Source organism: Podarcis muralis, chromosome 14 (assembly GCF_964188315.1).
Source record: "Podarcis muralis chromosome 14, rPodMur119.hap1.1, whole genome shotgun sequence".
NCBI classification, from domain to species: domain Eukaryota; kingdom Metazoa; phylum Chordata; class Lepidosauria; order Squamata; family Lacertidae; genus Podarcis; species Podarcis muralis.
Window position 1 is genome coordinate 20,411,714 of NC_135668.1, and position 22,431 is coordinate 20,434,144.

Consider the following 22,431-nt stretch of genomic DNA (forward strand, 5'->3'; position numbering starts at 1 on the left):
ATGACGCCATCCTAGAAGTTTTTCCATGAAAAAAGTAAAACGCTCAATAAAAATAAATAAAAACATAAAGGACCTACCCACGTGATGCTGACACAAATCCCTACACTAATAATAGGCAATAGAACAAAATATCAGTACCCCCATCTCTCTTTCCCCCCAACTGCAAGATGTCTCTCACCAAATGTAAACGAACTGTGAAAAAAACTACGAATTGAAAGTGTAGACAATAGATATACCATCCCCTGTTGATTTGTTTGTTAATAATCCAAGCTGGAGGCAGCACATGATCTGTTATGGGCCAGAGTAGGAGTAATAATAATAATATTAATAATAATTTATTATTTATACCCCTCCCATCTGGCTGGGTTTCCCCAGCAACTCTGGGCAGCTCCCAACAGAACACCAATAACAATAATAAAAAAGCAACAACATCAAACATTAAAAACTTCCCTAAACAGGGCTGCCTTCAGATATCTTATAAGAATCAGATAGTTGTTTATTTCCTTGACATCTGATGGGAGGGCGTTCCACAGGGAAGACGCCACTACTGAGAAGGCCTTCTGCCTGGTTCCCTCTAACTTGGCTTCTCGCAGTAAGGGAACTGCCAGAAGGCTCTCGGCGCTGGACCTCAGTGTCCGGGCAGAACAATGGGGGTGGAGACACTCCTTCAGGTATACTGGACCGAGGCCGTTTAGGGCTTTAAAGGTCAGCACTAACACTTTGAATTGTGCTCAGAAACGTACTGGGAACCAATATAGATCTTTCAAGACCGGTGTTATGTGGCCTCGGCGACTGCTCCCAGTCACCAGTCTAGCTGCCACATTCTGGATTAGTTGTAGTTTCTGGGTCACTTTCAAAGGTAGCCCCACATAGATATATATTCAACACAAAAAACAGTGACAATTTGTTGTTGACAAAGGACAGCTGGACATATAAAGGGCCCCATTACCTTCAGTAGCTTAGGGCCTCATCAAACCTAAATCCGGCCCTGGCTGAAGATCACAGTTTGCCCACCTCTGGATTTCATCAGGTACTAAGCTTTGTTTGTGAATGAGTCACAATAGATACATACAGGGATTCAAGGAAGACCTTTGGCAAAGGATCTTCTTGTGTGCAGAGGGCATACATACATACATACATACATACATACATACATACAAAGTTTCACAGCGCAGCAGTGGTGGGACCACACTGGAAATTTCCTGGAAAGGCACTATGTCAAGGACATTGTGGGATATTAAAATTGTGGCTTGCAGGCAGCAAGGCAGGTGCCAGTGGGACCATTCTGGTTTTTGGGGCCTTGGAAACTGCCGACAGATGCTGAATATATTGATGCCATGCCTGATTGTAGAAATGGAGTGCCTTGATGCTCTCTTCAGATGGCAGGTCTCATCTCCTACCTCAAGGTCTTCATCTGTTTTCACAGATCAGGAGGACAGAAGCAGGGCTGGACCATGAAAAATTTGGCTAGTAAACTGACTTGCTCAGTTATAATATCCAGACAGATTTCACATCTTGAAAAGATGTGTTCAGATTTTTGGAGGAAATAAGTCTTCTTCGGGGATGTGGGTGGCGCTGTGGGTTAAACCACAGAGCCTAGGACTTGCCGATCAGAAGGTTGGTGGTTCGAATCCCCGTGACGGGGTGAGCTCCCATTGCTCAGTCCCTGCTCCTGCCAACCTAGCAGTTTGAAAGCCCGTCAAAGTGCAAGTAGATAAATAGGTACTGCTCCGGCGGGAAGGTAAATGGCGTTTCCGTGCGCTGCTCTGGTTCGCCAGAAGCGGCTTAGTCATGCTGGCCACATGACCTGGAAGCTGTATGCCGGCTCCCCTGGCCAATAAAGCGAGATGAGCACCACAATCCCAGAGTCGGCCACGACTGGACCTAACGGTCAGGGGTCCCTTTACCTTTACCTTTAAGTCTTCTTCAGATGTTCGGGTGAATGCACGTGGGTTTAAAGAGGGTAGGCAAATGTGTATACATACAGATACCCCCCCCCCCAATACCTCACTGAGCTCTGGCTAGGCTTCAAACTTTCCCACACCGAGAGGGAAAATGTGAAAGCAGATTGTAAGGTGCTTAGAATCCTTGATGTGACCAGGAGCACTGATACAGTACAGTTTCTGATCATGGGGTACAGTTTTCTAAGCACTTTCAGCTATGAACACCCTTCAAATTTCCTTTCAAACCTTCCTTCTCAATGTGGGACTGTTTGACGTGGAGATGGCACAGGTGGGGGCATTGGAAGTGTGCCCCCAGCTTCCTCCCCACTTTTAGCATTCCTGAGCAGGGCTCTAACCATCAGCTTCTGTAGCTGAAGTGCCCAAGTTTTAGGAAAAGTGAAAGAAAAGCAAACAAGGAGAGAACCTTCCAAAACAAAAGGTAATCTTGATATTTTTAGTGTGCTGTTAATTTCCCATGTCCATATCATATCAGTAGTTGTGCCAGTATAATCATCCCAAGGTAACAACTTAGGATGAGCTAACAAACCTTATCCCCCTACCTCTGGCCTAATAAATCTTTACTTGCTTCTGGTGTAATACTATCATCTTGTACGGCCTTTGTGATGAATGAGTTGCTTGATTATCTTAAAATTTATCCCAAATGCAATCCTTCCTTCTAAAGAGGACTGGTTAACTAGCCTTTTTCTCCCCACCCCATGGAACTCTGGGAAGTGTAGTTCTGCAAGAGGGGCTATGAGCTGTACTGGTTGAGGCAGATGGAATTTGTAATCTATAACATCTGGAGGGCACTAGTTTGGTGAAGGCTGGTCTCCAGACTGGCATTTTTATTTCATTGATTCATCCATACCTTCAGCATAGATGAGCTTATGCTGGGTCACAACATACAACCATACAATCAGTGGTAGAGTTTCTGCTTTGCATGCAGAAGGTCCAAGGTTCAACCCCTGGCATCTCCAGGTTGGTAGAGACCTCTGTCTAGAGCCCTGGAGAGCATGGACTCATCTCATTTGACCTGGGGCTTCTCATCAGGGATGCCCCAAGGACTGATGCTGGTGTGATAGGAAGCCACAGCATAAACTCATCCCATTTGGCCTGGGGCCTCTCATCAAAAGCATCCCAAGATGCTGGCGTGAGAAGAAGCCATAGCATGGATCTTTGGGGCCAGTGCTTCTCATCAGTGTTGTTCCACACACCAGAGGCTGCTGCCCCTGCTCACATTGCTCACCAACCCCCCTCACAGCTCTTTCAAGCCCCCAATACCCTTGCAGCTCCTCTTTCCCCTTCTAGCCCTACATTACTCAAACCTCTGCTGTTGTTGAAATCCACTGTTTTAAAACCCGCCTTCTCTTTTGCCCCCCTGCCCTGCCCTGACTTCACAAAAAAAACTGGATTCTGATGAGGCCCCAGAAGTCCTCCCCTAGGGGCCGCATGATGATAACCAGAGCCGTCTTTCCCATACGGCTTAGTGGTGCGTTGCGCCAGGGCACTGGCCTCTCAGGGGGTGCCCCAGCGAGTGAGGGAGCTGCGGGGCTTTGCTGGTGGCCTCCCCTTTCCCTGCACGCCTGCCAGCTGCGCCCCGCCAACCATAGTGGCATGGGGGAGAGTTGCGCGCCCCCTCCCATGGCTGGCAGTGTGAAGCTTCGCCCCCCCATCCGTGGTAATTTGGGGGCGCTGAGCAGATATTTGCACCGCAGCGCCGCATCTGCTAAAGACGGCCCTGACGATAACCTTCTATTTTTATAGGACAATATCAATGAAACCAGACTGTAACCATCGTCACAGGCTTCACTACTTCACAAAGCAAGGTGGCGGTGGCTATGTGAACCATAACACATGCTAGCACCTTGCACAAAGGCTGATTAGCTTGGCAACACTTATTTCAGTTTCCCCCCAAAAATAGTTATTTTCCAGTCAGCATGTTCCTGAGTAAAGAGCAGAATGAGTCACATTTGCATTTTAAACAAGACCACACGCCAGATGAACGGAACAGGTTTAAATGGCCACACCTCAAGTTAAAAGCCAATGTTCGGTCTCTCATTAGTTACCTGCCACACAAACATCTTGTCTGTGGCAGGCCGGCCGGCCTTTCTGACTCACAAATAGTTCTCTGTTTGCCTTCCTTGCACTGGCACCAGCTAGGATGGATAGAAAATGCCCTGCCCTTGGAGGCTCTCTATGCAGCCTTTGTCACCAAAATCCCACACCTCTTCAAATCGCTCATCTACCAGACACCCCCCCCCTCCAAAGTCCTTAAGGCAACTTTAGTTCTGCCATGCATGTTGAGATGTGCCAAGTCTCACAAGACAGGCCTATCAAACTCACAACCTCCCTGAGACACAGATCATGTTGCTTTGACCCACTACAAGTGCCTCTAAAAGGCGCACATCATACTTTAAAGCACATTTCCTCACCACTAAATGAATCATGGGAACTGTAGTTTGTTAAGAGTGCTGGGATGTGCAGCGCTGTGGTGGATAAACTACAGTCCCCAACATTCATATTTATTTTTTTTTGAGAGGGAAGATGATGCCAGAGATCTTCAGTTTCCAGAGCTTCTAGGGAATAGAGATTGATTGATGAACCACACTGAAAACTAGCTCTGTGAGAGGAAGTGTGGTCTCCTAACAACTCTCAGCACCTTTAACAAACAACAGTTCTCATGATTCTTTAAAGATATGGCATGGTACTGCTTTAAATGTATTGTGCAGTTGGGGTCCAAGCTTGCTCTGTGAGAGCTTTACTATTTCATCATTAATTTTTTGCAAGAAAGTCATATACATTTGAGTAATGCTAATAAAAATTCTCCAATCCTTCATTCCCCTCCTTGCAGTGGCGTAGCATGGGGGGGGGGGGCACAGGGGCGGTTGCCCCCGGCGCAACATTGTTAGGGGCGCAAAATTTCAACACCTGGTGCTGCCTCAATATCTGGTGCTGCACTTCCATCGTGCTTCCTGTGAACCAGGAAGTGACCTCTCTAGACAACATAATGACTCTTTTTATCTCTGTGCCTACAATACATACTCTGTCTGTTTTCTTCCCTCCCACTCCCTGCCCTCCCCACAGCCCCGGGCGTGGCAACCCACGCTACGCCACTGCCTCCTTGCGGATGTCTTTGAATTCCTTTCCATTGATTTATTTTTTATTTAAACATTTATAAACCATACTTTCATATAAAAATATCACAAGGAGGTACACAGCAAAAACACTAAAAAACCTCAAGTAATTCAGTACAAGCTGGTTGGCAAAGAATCTCAGGTCTGAAAGGCTTCTCTGACTAATGCAGTGTTTAGAAGACATCTAATAACAAGCAGGGGTGACTCCTGCGGATGGAAGAACATGTGCGTGAAATGCAGATCTATGATGTATGAGCATATGACAAACTCTCTCCTGCTCATTGGCCTCTCCTACGGATCCAGCCGGGTTTCCATTCTGATGTAACATTCCCTCTCCCCTTATGGATTTTTCTATAGAATGAGTTCTAAACAGCTGGGAAGGGAAATATAGGCTGTGTACACATAGCATTTTATTCTAGAATCCACGAAGACTGAATGCTTGTCCTCGCACAATCTAGATCTATTGCGTATTTTTTTTTGTCCCTAAAATGTGCTTCTTGTGAAACTGGTTTCATTCTGAATAGTAAAGCTCACTGCAGATTGATTCTGCATTACGCTGAAGTATGTCCATTTGAAAACAGGTGTAAGCTGACCTGGCAATGAGGTGTATGAATGCACACCTAGACTCAATCTAGGCTGAAAACAGCATGTTGAGGATGAGCGTGAACAATTCCAGATTAAGAGAAAACTTAACATTTTTGTGCTATAAACATGTTAGCATCTAACACAGCCACAGGACTGAAAAAATATAATATTCTGGAATTTAAGTCCAGGACTCAGTTCTCCTTTCTCCGACTGCTTAGACAGCTATTGGATAAAGACTGAGGAAGAAGGGGGTTCTTACCCCCCCCCCCTTCATCAGGACCTATAGCCACAAGCAAGGTGCCAGGAACACTGGAAAACACAATTTCCCTTGTTCTCCTGACAGACACGAGGACTACTGGCATATTTTGGCATTGCAAAATAAGAGAGAAGCTTGAATATATCTCTTGCTGAGTCTTGGGGTGGATCAAATCAGAGTTGCTCATTCTTGAAATCAAAAGTTCCAGTATGTGGGTAGAGATAGGGGTGGAGCCCAGGTTGAATTGGGTCCTGGGAGGTGGAGCCCACCGCACAAATTGTTCCTTTGGCTTTGGTCCAAAGCTAAATAAACAGTGGGTGGGTTGAGCCACCCTTCAATCTGTGGTCTGTTGACAACAACCCTACATTGCACAGAGATTTAAAGTAAAGTATACATGTGTGTAGCGGGGGTGAATTGTGTTAGAAGCCATTTCAATCTTACTCAATTCCCTGTACCCCCTTTGAACCTGAACCTGAAAGGGATGTGATCATTTTATGTTGAGAAAACACTTTGCATGCACAAACATATGTATTGCACCAGTGTGTGTGTGTGTGTGTGTGTGTGTGTGTGTGTGTACACACACACACACACACACACACACACACACACACACATATATATTCAGAGAGAGAGAGAGAGGTGGATAGTTCCCATTATAAAATAAAAAGGCCCATCTATTCCTGAACCCAACAAAAAAGCTTCTATACATCTCACACTGTAAGCCCATTGAGAGGGAAAGGCAGAGGCAGCCACTCACACCCACTCCCCCTTGTACACACAGATGGATGGAAGACCGAAGAACTTCAGGCTCGTACACACACAGGGCGATCTGTTCTGCTCTCGCACAAGGAGGCAGTGAGTTCTTAAAAAGCAAACTGTGCAGTTTCCGTTGTTACATGGTGCTCAAGTTAATTTAATATATAACAACTCTCTTTCTCATTCCACCTTCTCTCTCTCTCTCTCTCTCTCTCTCTCTCTCTCTCTCTCTCTCTCTCTCTCCCCTTAACCCCTGCTCCGGCCCCAACTCTTGCTCTTTTTAAAGGACCTTGAATGTTCAAAGCTGCTCTGCAGAGGCCGAAAGCTGGCACCGTATGTGGTCCAGGCCTTGCAATGAACACAGCTTTTGTTGCTGCTTGCTGAGAAGCTGGCCGCGAAGGGTACACACATACAGTGACTGGTTTGTCTGGTGCACGGGAGCTGAGTGGTGGAGGGACTGGTGGGAGGAGGAGGAGGAGGGAGAGGGAGGCGACCAATTTTGGGGACGGTGGCACCTTGCGGTGGCCAGGCACCTTTCTGCAATGCAACAAGGGGAAGGCGAAGGGAACGGGCAGGTTAGAGCACCAGGACAGAAAAGATGTCTCATTCATAGCCTATGAAAGCTCCTGTTGATTTTCAAAACGGTACGGAGGCGCTTAAGAAACTGACGGTGGCTGCATACAAATGTGCCTCTTCTCGAGAAATCTAGGTGGGACTGTGCCAGTAATAAAACACACACACAGCACTGCACCAAGGAAACCTACATTGTATGGCTCACGTGAAATGGGCAAATAATAGAGGCTGGGATAAATGCAAAAGTTTTGCTCAGGCTTGCCCAGTGGTATTTGGGTTCCCCCAGGATTTGAAATAATAATAATAATAATAATAATAATAATAATAATAATAATAATAATTTATTTATACCCCACCCATCTCGCTGGGTTTCCCCAGCCACTATGGGCGGCTTCCAACAAAACACTAAAATACAGTAACCTATTAAACATTAAAAGCTTCCCTAAACAGGGCTGCCTTTAGATGTCTTCTAAAAGTTTGGTAGTTATTTTTGTCTTTGACATCTAGAATCATAGAATCATAGAATCATAGAATCATAGAGTTGGAAGAGACCACAAGGGCCATCGAGTCCAACCCCCTGCCAAGCAGGAAACACCATCAGAGCACTCCTGACATATGGTTGTCAAGCCTCTGCTTAAAGATCTCCAAAGAAGGAGACTCCACCACACTCCTTGGCAGCAAATTCCACTGTCGAACAGCTCTTACTGTCAGGAAGTTCTTCCTAATGTTTAGGTGGAATCTTCTTTCTTGTAGTTTGAATCCATTGCTCTGTGTCCGCTTCTCTGGAGCAGCAGAAAACAACCTTTCCCCCTCCTCTATATGACATCCTTTTATATATTTGAACATGGCTATCATATCACCCCTTAACCTCCTCTTCTCCAGGCTAAACATGCCCAGCTCCCTTAGCCGTTCCTCATAAGGCATCGTTTCCAGGCCTTTGACCATTTTGGTTGCCCTCCTCTGGACACGTTCCAGTTTGTCAGTGTCCTTCTTGAACTGTGGTGCCCAGAACTGGACACAGTACTCCAGGTGAGGTCTGACCAGAGCAGAATACAGTGGCACTATTACTTCCCTTGATCTAGATGCTATACTGCTATTGATGCAGCCCAGAATTGCATTGGCTTTTTTAGCTGCCACATCACACTGTTGGCTCATGTCAAGTTTGTGGTCAACCAAGACTCTAGTGGGAGGGCGTTCCACAGCGGGTGCCACTACCGAGAAGGCCCTCTGCCTGGTTCCCTGTAACTTGGCTTCTCGCAGTGAGGGAACCGCCAGAAGGCCCTCGGAGCTGGACCATAGTGTCCGGGCAGAATGATGGAGGTGGAGACGCTCCTTCAGATATACTGGACCGAGGCTGGGAGATCACAGGGGCATGAAAAAAAATGGGGGAGGAGAGGAATGGGATATAGGAACAGACAGTAGAGGCAGTTGCATGAGAGCAAATGGGTCACTGGCTCACCTGCCTCATCCTCTCCTCAGCCAGCCAGCCTGCACCTGCCTGCTTTCTTACTTACAACCAGTCCTTCTCCTTCGTTTCAGCGTTGCCCCTTGTAGAACTGTCAGAGACCCTTGGGGTCCCTTCCAATGCTACAATTCTATGATTCTAGATTAAGTTGGCTCTGTCTGTCATTGGCTCGGGCTCTACCTACTGGGGCTCTCAGCCTTCTGCTCCAGCCCCAACTGAGAAGCAGAGAAACCTAGTAAAAAATGTAAAGGTACCCCTGCCCGTATGGGCCAGTCTTGCCAGACTCTGGGGTTGTGCGCTCATCTCACTCTATAGGCCGGGAGCCAGCGCTGTCCGCAGGCACTTCCGGGTCACGTGGCCAGCATGACAAGCTGCATCTGGCGAGCCAGCGCAGCACACGGAAACGCCGTTTACCTTCCCACTAGTAAGCGGTCCCTATTTATCTACATGCACCCGGGGGGGGCTTTCGAACTGCTAGGTTGGCAGGCGCTGGGACCGAGCAACAGGAGCGCACCCCGCTGCAGGGATTCGAACCGCCCACCTGACGATCGGCAAGTCCTAGGCGCTGAGGTTTTACCCACAGCGCCACCCACGTCCCTGCAGAGAAACCTAGAGTGGTACTAATCACATCACTCTTTGTTGTGGTTTTTCTCCCACTGTTTTGACCAGCCCTCCCCAACTTGGTATCTTCTCTGAAGCAGGATGGACAGTTTTCAGGGATGGTGGGTAGCTGAGCCATTCAAAACAACTGGAGAGTGTCAGATTGAGCAATAGGGCAGGGACTGGTGTTTTGATTTACATCACTGGAAAGTCTCATGTACATTGATGGCTCTGCCTCTGAATTCTGCACATCAAGGTAGCAGGTCTGAAGGAACTTTCTTCATGCGTTTGAGTGAACTAGCTTACAATTCTCTCCACAATCTGGGTCCTGATTGCAGCAGGGTATTCTTAGTTTGACCAGCTGAACGTGCCAAGAAGAACCCCCGCTTTCAGGCTGCCCCGCTAAATGCAAGAAGGTTGTGGCAGGACCGGCCCACACATGAGGCAAGGTGACATCACTGCCTCAGACAGCAGGGTCTATGGGGCAGCAGATACCAATGTTGATCTCCTCTAACACCTAGTTCCTGATGTAGAGATCTTCCCTGACCCCTTCTTTCCTGGTGGGAAGGGGGCACCATTATACGATTCCCCCTCAAGTTCCAAAATGTATTGGGGTGGCCCTGGTCAGTGGGAACAGGGATGTTGGAGTGGGGCTGGCACACACTCCCACAATACCCTGTCTATACTTTGTTGCATGCATTCTCTGGATACCTAAATAGAATACATGCTTCTTTTTCCAGTCAATTTTCTAGTAAGCCATTGGTCCTCTTTTGGACATATTTTTTTTTAATTGATTTCACAGGTTTTACAAATTTACTTATATTTCAATACATGTTTTTCTGAAAAATGTTGACTTCCCACCCTCACTTCCATGTTGTTTTTATTCCCACCTTATTCCTACTGCTTTATATAACATACTTTGATCTAATCACTGCTCCTGTTTTGGCTGTTTTGTGATGCCTGGTTAACCTTGTGAGTTTCTTGCGTTTCAGCGGCAGACTATCTGCTTTGCATGCAAACAGTCCCAGGTTCAATCCTTAGCATCTCTGGTTAGGGTTAGGAAAGGACCCTCCCTGAAACTTGGAGAGCCACTGTCCGTCACTAGACAATACTCAGCTAGGTAGACTAATGGCCTGACTCACTATGAGGCAGCTTCCTGTAAGTTACTTTTCTTCAGAGCAGCTGTGGGGAACCTCTGATCCACATGACTACTTAGACCATAGTGGCTAAGCCAGGCCTACCTGCCCTATACCTGATGCCAGGTGTGGGACAGGAAAAGAGCTGAAAGAGGGTTTCCAGACACCACTGATGAACAGCACCTGCCAATACCTGTGTAAGGCCCCCCACACAGTGTGTTTCAAGCCCCTCCAATAAGGCTGCAAGGATCTGTTAGTTTCTAATTTTCCCAATGTTAAATTCAATTTTCTACTCTTTCACATCAATTAGCAGGTTTTTTTAAAAAACAAAATCCTCATGAAGATTCTCCAGCATTTTAGTGTGAATTTCTCCCATAAAAATCACATTCCTATATGCTGTTTTGACTAATGTACACATTTTTTGCAATGCAATTTCCCCTAATGGATTTTTGTATTTCATTTCCACCCTTATCTTCATTTTTATGTACACTTCCCCCTAATATAAGCATTTAATTTTTTTTGGTAAACATTGGTTGGGTGGAGAACTGCATCGCAAAATTCAGGTCTGTGAGCATTTTGAAGGATCGCTATGTTTCGTTTCGCATGGTGTGGATTTGACAAAGTTGACCTTAAATGTGTACTGAACCTAATTTTTTCCTCCTTTCCTACCCACCAATCAGGTGATCATCGGGGCTTCTAAAGTGCTGTGCCCAGGGCTTCCTAATAACCTATGATCACCTGATCTGTGTGACCTGCAAAGTGCAATGTTGCGCCTTTGTCCACCTGATTTGATTTCAAACCACATGGACAGAAAATGGCAACCTATTTCAACTTGGCCCCCAGTGAGTGGGTGAAGATAAGTTTTTGACCGGCTGGCCAGACCCAGCTCTGCACCTCTGCTCTAGAGTTTAAATGCTTGAGTGTGTAATGTATGTGTGTTGACTCTAGTATCCATGCATGTGTGAGTGTGTGTGTGTGCATGCACACTAGAGCACCATGTTATGGGCATCTTGTTATTTCACACACTGAAGCTTGTGAGGTATGTTCTGAACGGCCAACATTATTCAAATATATGTTTCCTTAACACCCTATTGGCTTTGAAATAAATGGGAGAGACTATTGAGAAGTAAACCAAAAATCATAGAACAGGTGGAGAGAACCTGCAGCAATGTATAATGAGGCAGCCAATCTTGGTGTGAGTGAAAATGACACAAATAACAGAAGGTTATTGATCTTAGCACTCTGGTGCTGAGTTCTAAGATCAAAGACGCACTGGGTTGTATCTAATGCAGCGCTAAGTGACTTTGACTTGTTCTTTTGGCAAAATGCTTTGGTGCCAGCAGAACATTAGTTGCACAAGAGAACACATAAGCAGTTTGCTTGTAGCTCTGTTGTGCAATAGATTATGTTACACCACAAGTGTCTGCTAGCACAACTGTTGCATTGGATTCCTCTGTTGTGCAGCATCAAAACTCATTCATCTGCTAGCTCAAGAGCCTTTGCACTAGCAGACAGAGACCACTGGGCACCGCCCCTTATCTCCAAAGTTAACACAGTGCTTAGATTGGAGGTAATGGTTCTTCGCAACTGATGTCATTTGAGATCAGGTGACTGACAGGAGGGTGTAAAGGTAAAGGTAAAGGGACCCCTGACCATTAGGTCCAGTCGTGGCCGACTCTGGGGTTGCGGCGCTCATCTCGCTTTATTGGCCGAGGGAGCCGGTGTACAGCTTCCAGGTCATGTGTCCAGCATGACTAAACCGCTTCTGGTGAACCAGAGCAGCACATGGAAATGCTGTTTACCTTTCCTCCAGAGCGGTACCTGTTTATCTACTTGCATTTGTAGTTTGCCCCAAAAACACTTGCAGGCAAAGGCCTTGTGGGTCTAATTATGGCCAAGGGTTGGAAGCTCCCCACTGATGCTGTAAAGGACACAAGAAGTAAAAGGAAGGAGGGAAGAGGTGGTGGTGGCTACAAAAGGGCTAGAGATTAAAAGAAGCATTGCAGGAATAAAAATGTCAAAACAATGCACTGTCTAAGGTAGTGGTGGGAAACCTATGGTCCTCCAGATGTTGTTGAACTACAACTCCCATCAGCACCAAGAAGCATGGCCAAGGGGGGACCTTTGGCCTTCCAGATGTTGCTCAACAACAAATCCTATCATCCCTGGCCATTGGCCACACTTGTTGGGGCTGATGGGAGGTGTAGTTCAGCAACATCTAGAAGGCCAAAAGTTCCTTTCATGTGGCCTTAGATGTCATTTTCAGAGAAGCCTCAAAGAGACACTACAACTTGGTGACAAAGCTGGAATTCAGGAACACTGTGTCCTCATGGCTCACTGAGGTCATGCTGCTCCAGAATCTAATGACTATATCCTGTATGACTATATACTGAGTATAAGCTGTTGATGGGCTCTTTGACATTTTATAGAATCACTGCCAAACTGGACAAGAAAAATGATGCTTTCAGAAGGGCAACACTCTCACAGTTTCTGGGAGATTGACTACAACTGACTTCCCCCGCCTCCAATTTGCACAATCTAGAGCTGCCTCAGTAAGTAGTTCACTACACAAATGTTGTGGTTGAAATATTTAAATTTGGACACCTAATACAAGCTCCGGGCAAATCTATATATGCCTATGATAACTAGCTAAATCATGGTAGCAGAGAGAATTGGAAGCTTATACGATTTAGGAATCAGGTGCTGGGAAAATCCATCCACAAAACATTACATTATAAATTTCTGCAGCAGGATGAACAGCCACCAGAGAAGGCAATTACTATGGCCAGGTTGTATGAAAGGGTTCAAGAATAAAGTTGCCTAATGGCTGCTGTGTGTGGTGACTGCAGATATGTCCATTAATTGTGTCACTCAGCAATGTAGCAATCACAAGGGATGCTGCACCCCAGGATACAAATCAGACAAGCTCCGATAATCTTGGCTGCCACTCGGGATGGGGGAGAAATTAAATGTGGTTTGCATTTAAAGTCATAACCGCATTCAAAAATGTATTTATTAAGAGAATGCTGTAGAATTTCAAGAGGATTTTTTTGAAAAAGAAATTGCTGAAGAAATGTGGAGAATTGAATTTTAAAAATGAGAAAGAGAACCAAACTGGACATTTGTAGCTTGTTGTTTTAAATATTGCATAAAATTGTTGTTGTTTTTTTATAATATTAATGTTGTGTTTTAATTGTTGTAACCCACCCTGGGACCTTAGGCTGAAGGGTAGGTAATAATGTATATAATAATGATAATGTTAATGATAATGATAACTGAACCACCCCTGAGAGCAGTGTGGCACAACAAATGCTACTTGTTTATATTGCAAATAATAAAGTGGACATTGAACTTGGATTTCTCACAAAAAAAGCCAGAGGTGCAGACTAACTGCAATCATGGGCCAACTGAAGACATTTTCCCGCCTGAGGCAAAGGACAATATGCCTTCCTTACCACCAGCACAGGCACTTCCTTTAACATGGGACAGCATCCTTCACTGCACCTAAGGGCAGTAGGCTAGCTTAGGGACTCACAGGACAGATCATTTGGCTACACAGCTGCCTACTTTATGACTCTCAGCATCTGCCACCTGAGGCATCTGTGCCACTCTGCCTCATGATAGGGCTGGCCCTGGACAAAGTTGTATGAGCTGCCTTGGCAACTGAAAATGAGGAGGAGGAAGAGGGCCTGGTTTATTTTATGAATTACAAAGGGAAAGGAAGTGTGGAAGTTAACAGGAAGCAGTCAGAGATGGTGACTGATACTGGGAGTGAAAGGAATTTTGTTAGTGCCAAACTTTACCACACAATTAAGGCTGTTGCCCACAAATAACAACAACAAAAACCACTTATGCTCAGCTCCATCCATTCATGTTTATGGGTTACTGGGAAGCACAGTTCTCATAGAAAAATACTGTTGTATGTTGGTCATGGGGAACATCTACTTGCCTAGAAGACTGCTTTTGTTGTACATATTTTTCAGAAGGGAGAGTCAGTGAATCAGACTGCAATGGAGTCTTTAGTTCTTAAAGACTCCAAAACCTAAGAATCTGAAATTTCTGTGTTCCTTCCAGGCAATTTCTGACTCTCTCGCTCCCTCCCCCCCCCCACTCTCCAATTATGTAGGTATCTCAGAACCACTTTCTGGACTAAAATGGGCTTTTCTTGAACTGTTCTACAGTGAGAGTGCTACCTTTTCAGCACCTGAAAATTGCACCAACCTAGGACCATTGTCCTGTCTATTATAACCTTCATGTACAGTGGTACCTCAGGTTAAGTACTTTATTCGTTCCAGAGGTCCGTACTTAACCTGAAACTGTTCTTAACCTGAAGCACCACTTTAGCTAATGGGGCCTCCTGCTGCCGCCGCGCCGCCGAAGCACGATTTCTGTTCTCATCCTGAAACAAAGTTCTTAACCTGAAGCAATATTTCTGGTTTAGCAGAGTCTGTAACCTGAAGCGTATGTAACCTGAAGCGTATGTGACCTGAAGCGTATGTAACCCGAGGTACCACTGTACCAAACACTGACGGACAGTGCTGTTGGACTAAGAGTCATTTTGCTACAGACTTAACCAGCTGAATCTTGTAAACCTGTAGTAAATGCCAGCTGCTCCCCTTTCTACTCCAGAGAAGCGGTATTCACAGAATGAACATAAAACTCGGTGGCATGTATGGTTCATAAAACATTGCAATGCTTGCTTCTGAGGGACGTCATTTTGTGTGGCTGACTGATCACACTCATACACCTGCTTCAACCAACTAAAAACAATGTCTTACCATCTTGAACTCAGCGTCTCACTGGGAGATGACAACACTATGCTTGTACTATCAAACACAGCTTTAGGAAGCCCAACACAGTTGATTTTATTATTACATCTTACACTCTCTGAAATGGGGTGAAACTCCTTGTTAAGGCTGTCAACATGTGTATTTTGTGGTTCAAGGCACTACCTCTTGGAAGAAAAGATATCAGTAGGATGTATTTCTCGCTACGTTGAAACATATTATTCAATCTGGCAACTGATCACACAGACAGTGCCCACCTAGTTGCACCCTTTCAAGTATGTAAACTGCTTGGAGGATTTTGTTGTTGGTGGTGTATACATCTTATCAAATAACCAATTTTGCCTCTGGCAAAATTTCCGTCCATGAGGATGTTCTGTCAAGAGGTGAGCGGGTTGTCATGCCTGCTGCAGCTGCTATACCTGAATCTAAGATATGCAATTGATTGAAGGTGGCTCATGAAAAGATGCATCATGGGGTTCTATGGACCAAACAACTTCTATGTGCAAAGTTTTATTGGCCAAATATGGATTCTGATGTGGAACGCTATATCAGGAACGTGCTGATTATGGATGGACCCAACCTTCACATGATGATCAACCAACATGACCTCTTCAGTTAGCACACCATCCTTGGACCAAGCTAGGCATTGATGCATGAGACATGTACTCCAAACCTTTGTGCCCAAGTCATTGATGATTAGGGCTATGTACCAGATTTGGCCAAAACTCAAATCTTGAACTGAATCAGGCTCAAATGGGGGGCTCCAGGCTTTTCCTGAGTTGGGTGGAAACAGCCTCAAATCACCGAACATTGGACTACCCAGAGTGATCTGGGGCTGTCAAGGGGCAGAATGTCAGGCAGAAATAAGAGGCAGGCAGCCCCAGCATGTTCCACCACAGGGAATGGGCTGGGGAAGCAGATTCCAGCAGGACTGAAACTTCCACTCACTAGCTGGTGAGCAAAGGATTCAATCCTGCAGGATGCAGGTGCTCATTCACAAGCACATTCCCTGCAAGGAAGGAGGTAGAGCATCTCCTTCCCCTTCTCAAAACCCCAATTGAACATTTGCCCCATGCCTCAAATTGATTTGGGACTGGATCTGGGTTGGGTGTTCCTTTGCTGTTTGAAGAAAACCCTGCAAGCAGCTCACTGTGAAAGGCAGAACTGGAAAACAGAATTATTAAAGATCTTTATGGCCTATTGACCTACTTCATGCAGAGTTTCAGAGGAGACATTTCCCAGATTGCATTTTTCTTGTCAGATTCATACCAAACTAGGGTCAGGGTGAAATTTGATTAAGTTTTCATTTGAAGGCAAACCTACCTAATCTGCACTTTCTAAAGCAACACACAAACCGAAGCACAGTCATCCTGTAAAGTCATCCAGTTTTTTGCAATGCAATTCTCCAGCCAAGTAAAGCGTGCATGTAAATGCATATATTAGTAAAAAAAGAAACCATACAAAAATATATCATACCAGGGGAAACTGCCTTGCAAAATTGCAAAGAAAAAAAACTATGTACTAAAATCTGCACTAAAATTCTGATCAATTTCACAAGGCCTCTCAAAAATCAATCAATCAATCAATCAATCAATCAATCACACACTGATGTGGAGAATGGAAGACTGGAAAAATGAGGAACTGAGATGTTCTCCAAACTGACAGATGTGCCCATTCATGCACCAAACTTCCTGTGCTCCCCAGCAGAACCAGGACAAGGTGAAACAATATAGTGATGCAAAACAAAGGGCTAAAGGACACAGCATCAGAGTTGTTGGCCTGCTTCCATTCTGGGGAACCATTGGCACTTCAGACATTGGTGAACTACAACTCCTATCTCCACTGGCCATTGACCATGCTTGCTAGGTCCAATGGGAGATGTAGTTCAGGTGCCCCACAACCTGGTCAACATTGCTAGCACTATTGTAGGTGATAAATTTCAGCCAACCTGTAGACATGAGCACTGTGTGATTCTCAGGAGCAGATTGCACGCTTCCTTTGAGCATATGAACCCTGAAAATGGGAGCGTTGTAATTACCGTAGAAATGTTGAACATCTGCGAAAGGTTCCACCTCGGGTACCAGCTTGAGTATGGAGATGCAGAGGTTCCTCATCATAATTCTGATTCAACTACAACTGCTGAAGCATCCAGTGAGAACAGGAGCAAGGAGATAGGGGAAGCAGAGGCTACACTTCTATGCTAAACCCTCTCCAGGGAAGACGGCTATTAAGTGCATGAGCTGTTCGGTGACCCTCCAGATTTAAAGTCCAGATTAAGTTGGATTTTAAGGATCTAGCTCATTTATATAAATTTGCATTTTAGAAAAATAATAATGTAAGAGCGGGCTTAGGTATACTGCTGTTTTGATCTAATGTAGTGTATTCTCCTTATATATACTCCTGCTCTTCTACACCTCCCAGCAGTCTCCCAGCAGGAATGGGGATCCTTTTTCAGCCTGAGGGCCACATTACCATGTGCGTAACCTTCTGGGGGCCACATGCCAGAGGTGGACACTGGGCCAGAGGCAAAAGTGAGCAGAGCAATGAAAGCGATTTTTTACTTTTATATAGTAGTCTAGTTTCTACACACACACCTGTCCCCAGTGGGGTTTTTTTCTAGAAAAAATGGGCTAGTACTCACCAGCAAGCAGGGGGCGGGGCTAGCACATGTGGGAGGGGTGTGGCCTGGTGCCAAGGCTGGGTGGTGAAGGCAGGTTAGCTGCTTGACACTCCCCTGCCTGCCCACCCACCTGCCGGGGAAGAAGAAGAAGAAGAAGAAGAAGAAGAAGAAGAAGAAGAAGAAGAAGAGGGATTTGATATCCCACTTTATCACTACCCTAAGGAGTCTCACTGTGGGTTAAACCACAGAGCCTAGGACTTGCCAATCAGAAGGTCAGTGGTTCGAATCCCTGCGACCGGGTGAGCTCCCATTGCTCAGTCCCTGCTCCTGCCAACCTAGCAGTTCGAAAGCACATCAAAGTGCAAGTAGATAAATAGGTACCGCTCCAGCGGGAAGGTAAACAGCATTTCCGTTCACTGCTCTGGTTAGCCAGAAGCAGCTTAGTCATGCTGGCCACATGACCCGGAAGCTGTACGCCGGCTCCCTCGGCCAATAAAGCGAGATGAGCACCGCAACCCCAGAGTCGGTCACAACTGGACCTAATGCTGAGGGGTCCCTTTACCTTTACCTTTACCTTTACCTTTAAGGAGTCTCAAAGTGGCTAACAATCTCCTTTCCCTTCCTCCTCCACAACAAACACTCTGTGAGGTGAGTGGGGCTGAGAGACTTCAAAGAAGTGTGACTGGCCCAAGGTCACCCAGCAGCTGCATGTGGAGGAGCGGGGAAGCGAACCCGGTTCACCAGATTATGAGTCCACCGCTCTTAACCACTACATCATGCTGGCTCCCATTGCTGCCCAGGTGAAGAGGCCTTCCCGGCCTGGCTTGGGAAGGCAGCAGCAGGGCTCCAGGATCCTGTCAGAGCATCGTGCCTCCTCCCCTAAGCTGAGCAAACACTTCCCAGGCTTGGGGAAGGAGACTTCATGTTCTAATGGGGTCTGAGAACCCTCCCACCTCCTTCCCTCTCCCCGCCCCAGATGATACTACTGCATATTGTTGCGTACCACCAGAAAAAAGCACTGCCTGTCCCTATCCTCTGCCTAGGCAAGAAGCATTATTAGAGTTCAAGGATACATTTCACCAAGGCATAAAATACTCAAGAAGGGTGCAAAGCAGGGGCAGTGAGGGAGGTGGGTCTTGAGGGGAGATCAAGGGGTGGATCTGGTGGGTGGATCCAGGAAGAGAAAAGCCAAGGCAAAGGTCTAGCTTCAGAGCCTGAAGGATTGTTGCATCAGGGGGCCGAGCAAGGGCAAAATGTGGGAGCAGCCAGTATGAATTAGGAGATTGGAAATTTGGAAAATTAGACAAGCCAGGGGAAGGAGTAGGAAGAGATCTGGCAGGGCCATTGCAAAGTCTTCAGTGTACTGTTTTCACCAGAACCTGATGCTTCAATGAAGCAAAAGTGAAATTTGGTAGGCTGGTTTATTGTTATTATTTTATTCCACCATTTCTTTGGGCTTTCCCATACTTCCACTTGTCTCATGCCTAGAAAGCACAGGTCTGGGTGCTTTTCTGCTTTTCCTGTGCTTTCTAAGCAAAGGTCTGAGTGGTTTTGCCTTTGCTGTGCTGCTTTCCCCCAGTAAACACACTCTTTAGTGCTAAATCAGAACAAACAGCAATCTGTTGAAAAACTGCCATTTGTTCTGATTCGGTGCTATACCATAAGTGTTCCTGGGGGGAAATGGCAGGGCAAATGGAGGTGTGAATAAGCCTTCTTTTACTTACCTGTCTCCCCCACCCCCAGTGTCTGCATGTTCTTGTATTTAACAAAAACTATTCATTTTTCTTTAAGAATCTGATGCTGTGTATTGGCTGGATTGGGTGACCCAACAAAGCCAAAAACTAGGTCCTTATTTTGTACTCATCCAATCTCTTTGTGAAATAAAGTTTAGGCCCCATATACACGACCCATGGCTTCTTCTTCTTTGGTCTCATGGACCACTTTCAGAAGAGCCAGTCAAAAGACTCACAACTTATGCTTGTCCTCTATAGTAAGGACACAACAAACAATATCCTATCTCAGCGATGCTGGTAAGTATCATTTTCATTGCTGTTTTAGGGCAGGTGCAAAACCTGTCTGCTTCCTCCCAAGGCATTATGGTCACTGAAGTAGAAGATCAAAATTTAAGTCTTGAGTTAAGGAGGGTATATGGTCCTCCTACCATTGTTTAATCCTGTAAGGTACGTTAGGCTGAGAGATAGTGACTGGTCCAAGGTCACCCAGTGAGCTTCATGTCTGAGGAGGGATCTGCACTCTAGTCTTCCAGGTTCTAGTCTGGCACTCTAACCACTGCTCCACACTGGCCCTTTTCTTAAATGCATCCCAATGATATTTATTAGCACAGACTATGACTTTTCTCCCATAGATACACATGGCTATTGTATACTCCAAGAAAGGTAACTGTGTTGGTTCATTTTACAGGTTCCTCAAGGTTCTTCATTGCATTTCCTCCCAGGCATTTTGGGACAACGTTGCGATAGTGGTGGGAACTGCCTCTACTGCCACAGAGTTGACTCCTATCTATTAAGACAAACCTGAAAGTGGGAAGGGGGAATTCAGTCTGTGTGCACAGGGGCCAAAGACCATAAGGGATCTCTCTATGCTTCCTCCTCATCCCAGTGATATACAATTTCTTAGTAAATAACACCACTTGGCTAAATTGCTGTTACCCTCCCAATAATAGTTTCAAAGCACTAGTGGGCAATGCTGGTGGATTTAACGATTGCTTTTTTAAAAGTACCTTATAACTTTTCCTGCTTGTCTTTACGATTTACACAGTCAATTTGGACTGACTTGTAGAAGTGAGCAATTTGCTTTAACCATTAAAAAAACAACACAACAGATTATGTGCCTTCTGAGTGTTACCGCTGTTGGAAGAAGTCTAAGAAGTTTTTTTAGAAAAATAAATAAGACTAATAGAGCCATAGAGAAAAGAAACTTTCTAACTGGATAGGGTAGGGGGAAAATGTGAGGTTTTGGCATCAGGTTGAAAATGCAAACTTCCATGAGTAATGAAGGGGTTGAAAGAAGAAGAAAAAAAAGCAGTCTCCATGTAGAAACGACACTTTCTTTTCAACGTGAAACCGCAGCTTGGAAAAATTGCACTTTCTGTGCATTCATTCAAAAGGAAGGCGGGTATTTAGAGATTCTAAGCAGATCCCTGGACTTTAAAAGAATGCCAAGTCACTGTAGACCTTGCAACAAACCATATTTCAACAGCAACAAATCCCTGTTAGCTGCCCAAATCTATTGATTTTTTTAAAAAAGTTTTATTTTAGAATGTAGGACAAACATACTCCCCCCTCCTTTCTTGCAGCCATTCATCCATCATTTGTACTAGTGTTGAGCTCACCAGCCACCCAATCCTATGGTAATTACAGCCTCTTTACACAATCACCCTCACATATAATGGAAGTCACAGACAGATTATACCAGGAGGGTGACATCAAAGTACAAACACATCCGATAATTCTTGGTTTTGCAGCATAGCGATTTTTGAATCTTGCTCAACGGCGGTGAGCTCTGTAATTTCCAGTTTTGCAGAACGGTTTGCAAATACATTATTAGCGAATCTATAATTTTGCTGTTTGGTGTCAGTGCTTTGCTTTATGAGTCACGATTGGCCAAGGCAGGCAGTGTGGGCTTGGGAAGTGGGCTGAGGACGTGGGCTCTGAGCCACGAAACTCACTTGATGACAATGGACCAATCCCTATCTCTCAGGCTGGCCTACCTCGCAGAGTTGTTGTGAGGAAAAATTAGGAAGAGTCCGTGCGCGCCACTCACAACTCCACGGAAGAAAGAGTGAGAAGTGCCTATGTGATAAACTGAGGCTGTAATCCTAAACCCACTTAAACGGGGAGTAAACCCCATTGATTTCAATAGGATTTCCTCCTCATGTGTAGATATGGTTAGGATTGCAGCCCAATTCTAAATTTAGGCCGAGCTATGGTAAATTCACCCCATAGTCATTGTGCACTGCTATTCCATATATAAATGCTTGATGCTTTCACTTGGTCTACATTTTTAAGCAAACTGTTCTGATGTGGACTTCCTAAACTAATAGGCATATTAGACTATAGTTGTCATTTGCTTTTCACATTTCTCTGAATTTTGTTATACAATTCTCAGCTCAACCCCCCCCCCCAAAATAATAATAATCATGCTGTATATAAAGTGCTTTTTGGAAATAAAACATATACAATAAATGCATTTTTAGAGTAAAATGCATACAAAATGCAGATTTGTTTCTGTGTTGCTATTAAAAATAAATAAATTACAGAATGATGAGGAGGCAAGAGAGAACAGATTTATGAATGAACACATCTGAATGAACTAACACAGAGCAAAAATAGACTGGATACAATTTGTTCTCACTGAATTTAGCCAAAGCCACGGAAGCAAATTTCGTGAGGCAAGCTGAAGATTTGAAAAGATGGAGATGTACAAATGCTGTTGTTTCACAATTGAAAACAAATAGTTGAATCCTGCTTTATGAATGGATTTCAGAAGCATTGATTACATTTGTCAGCATTCATTCTCTCCTCATTTCCCCCTCATTCTGATTTATGTGGATTGT

At 45.1% G+C, this 22,431-nt stretch overlaps 1 protein-coding gene across 3 annotated transcripts in view; it reads right to left on the reverse strand.

Moving 5' to 3' along the window:
- The window catches only part of ACAN (aggrecan), an 82,310-nt gene that overhangs the window by 58,893 nt on the left and 986 nt on the right, over positions 1-22,431 (reverse strand). The gene's annotated exons all lie outside the window — the stretch shown is intronic.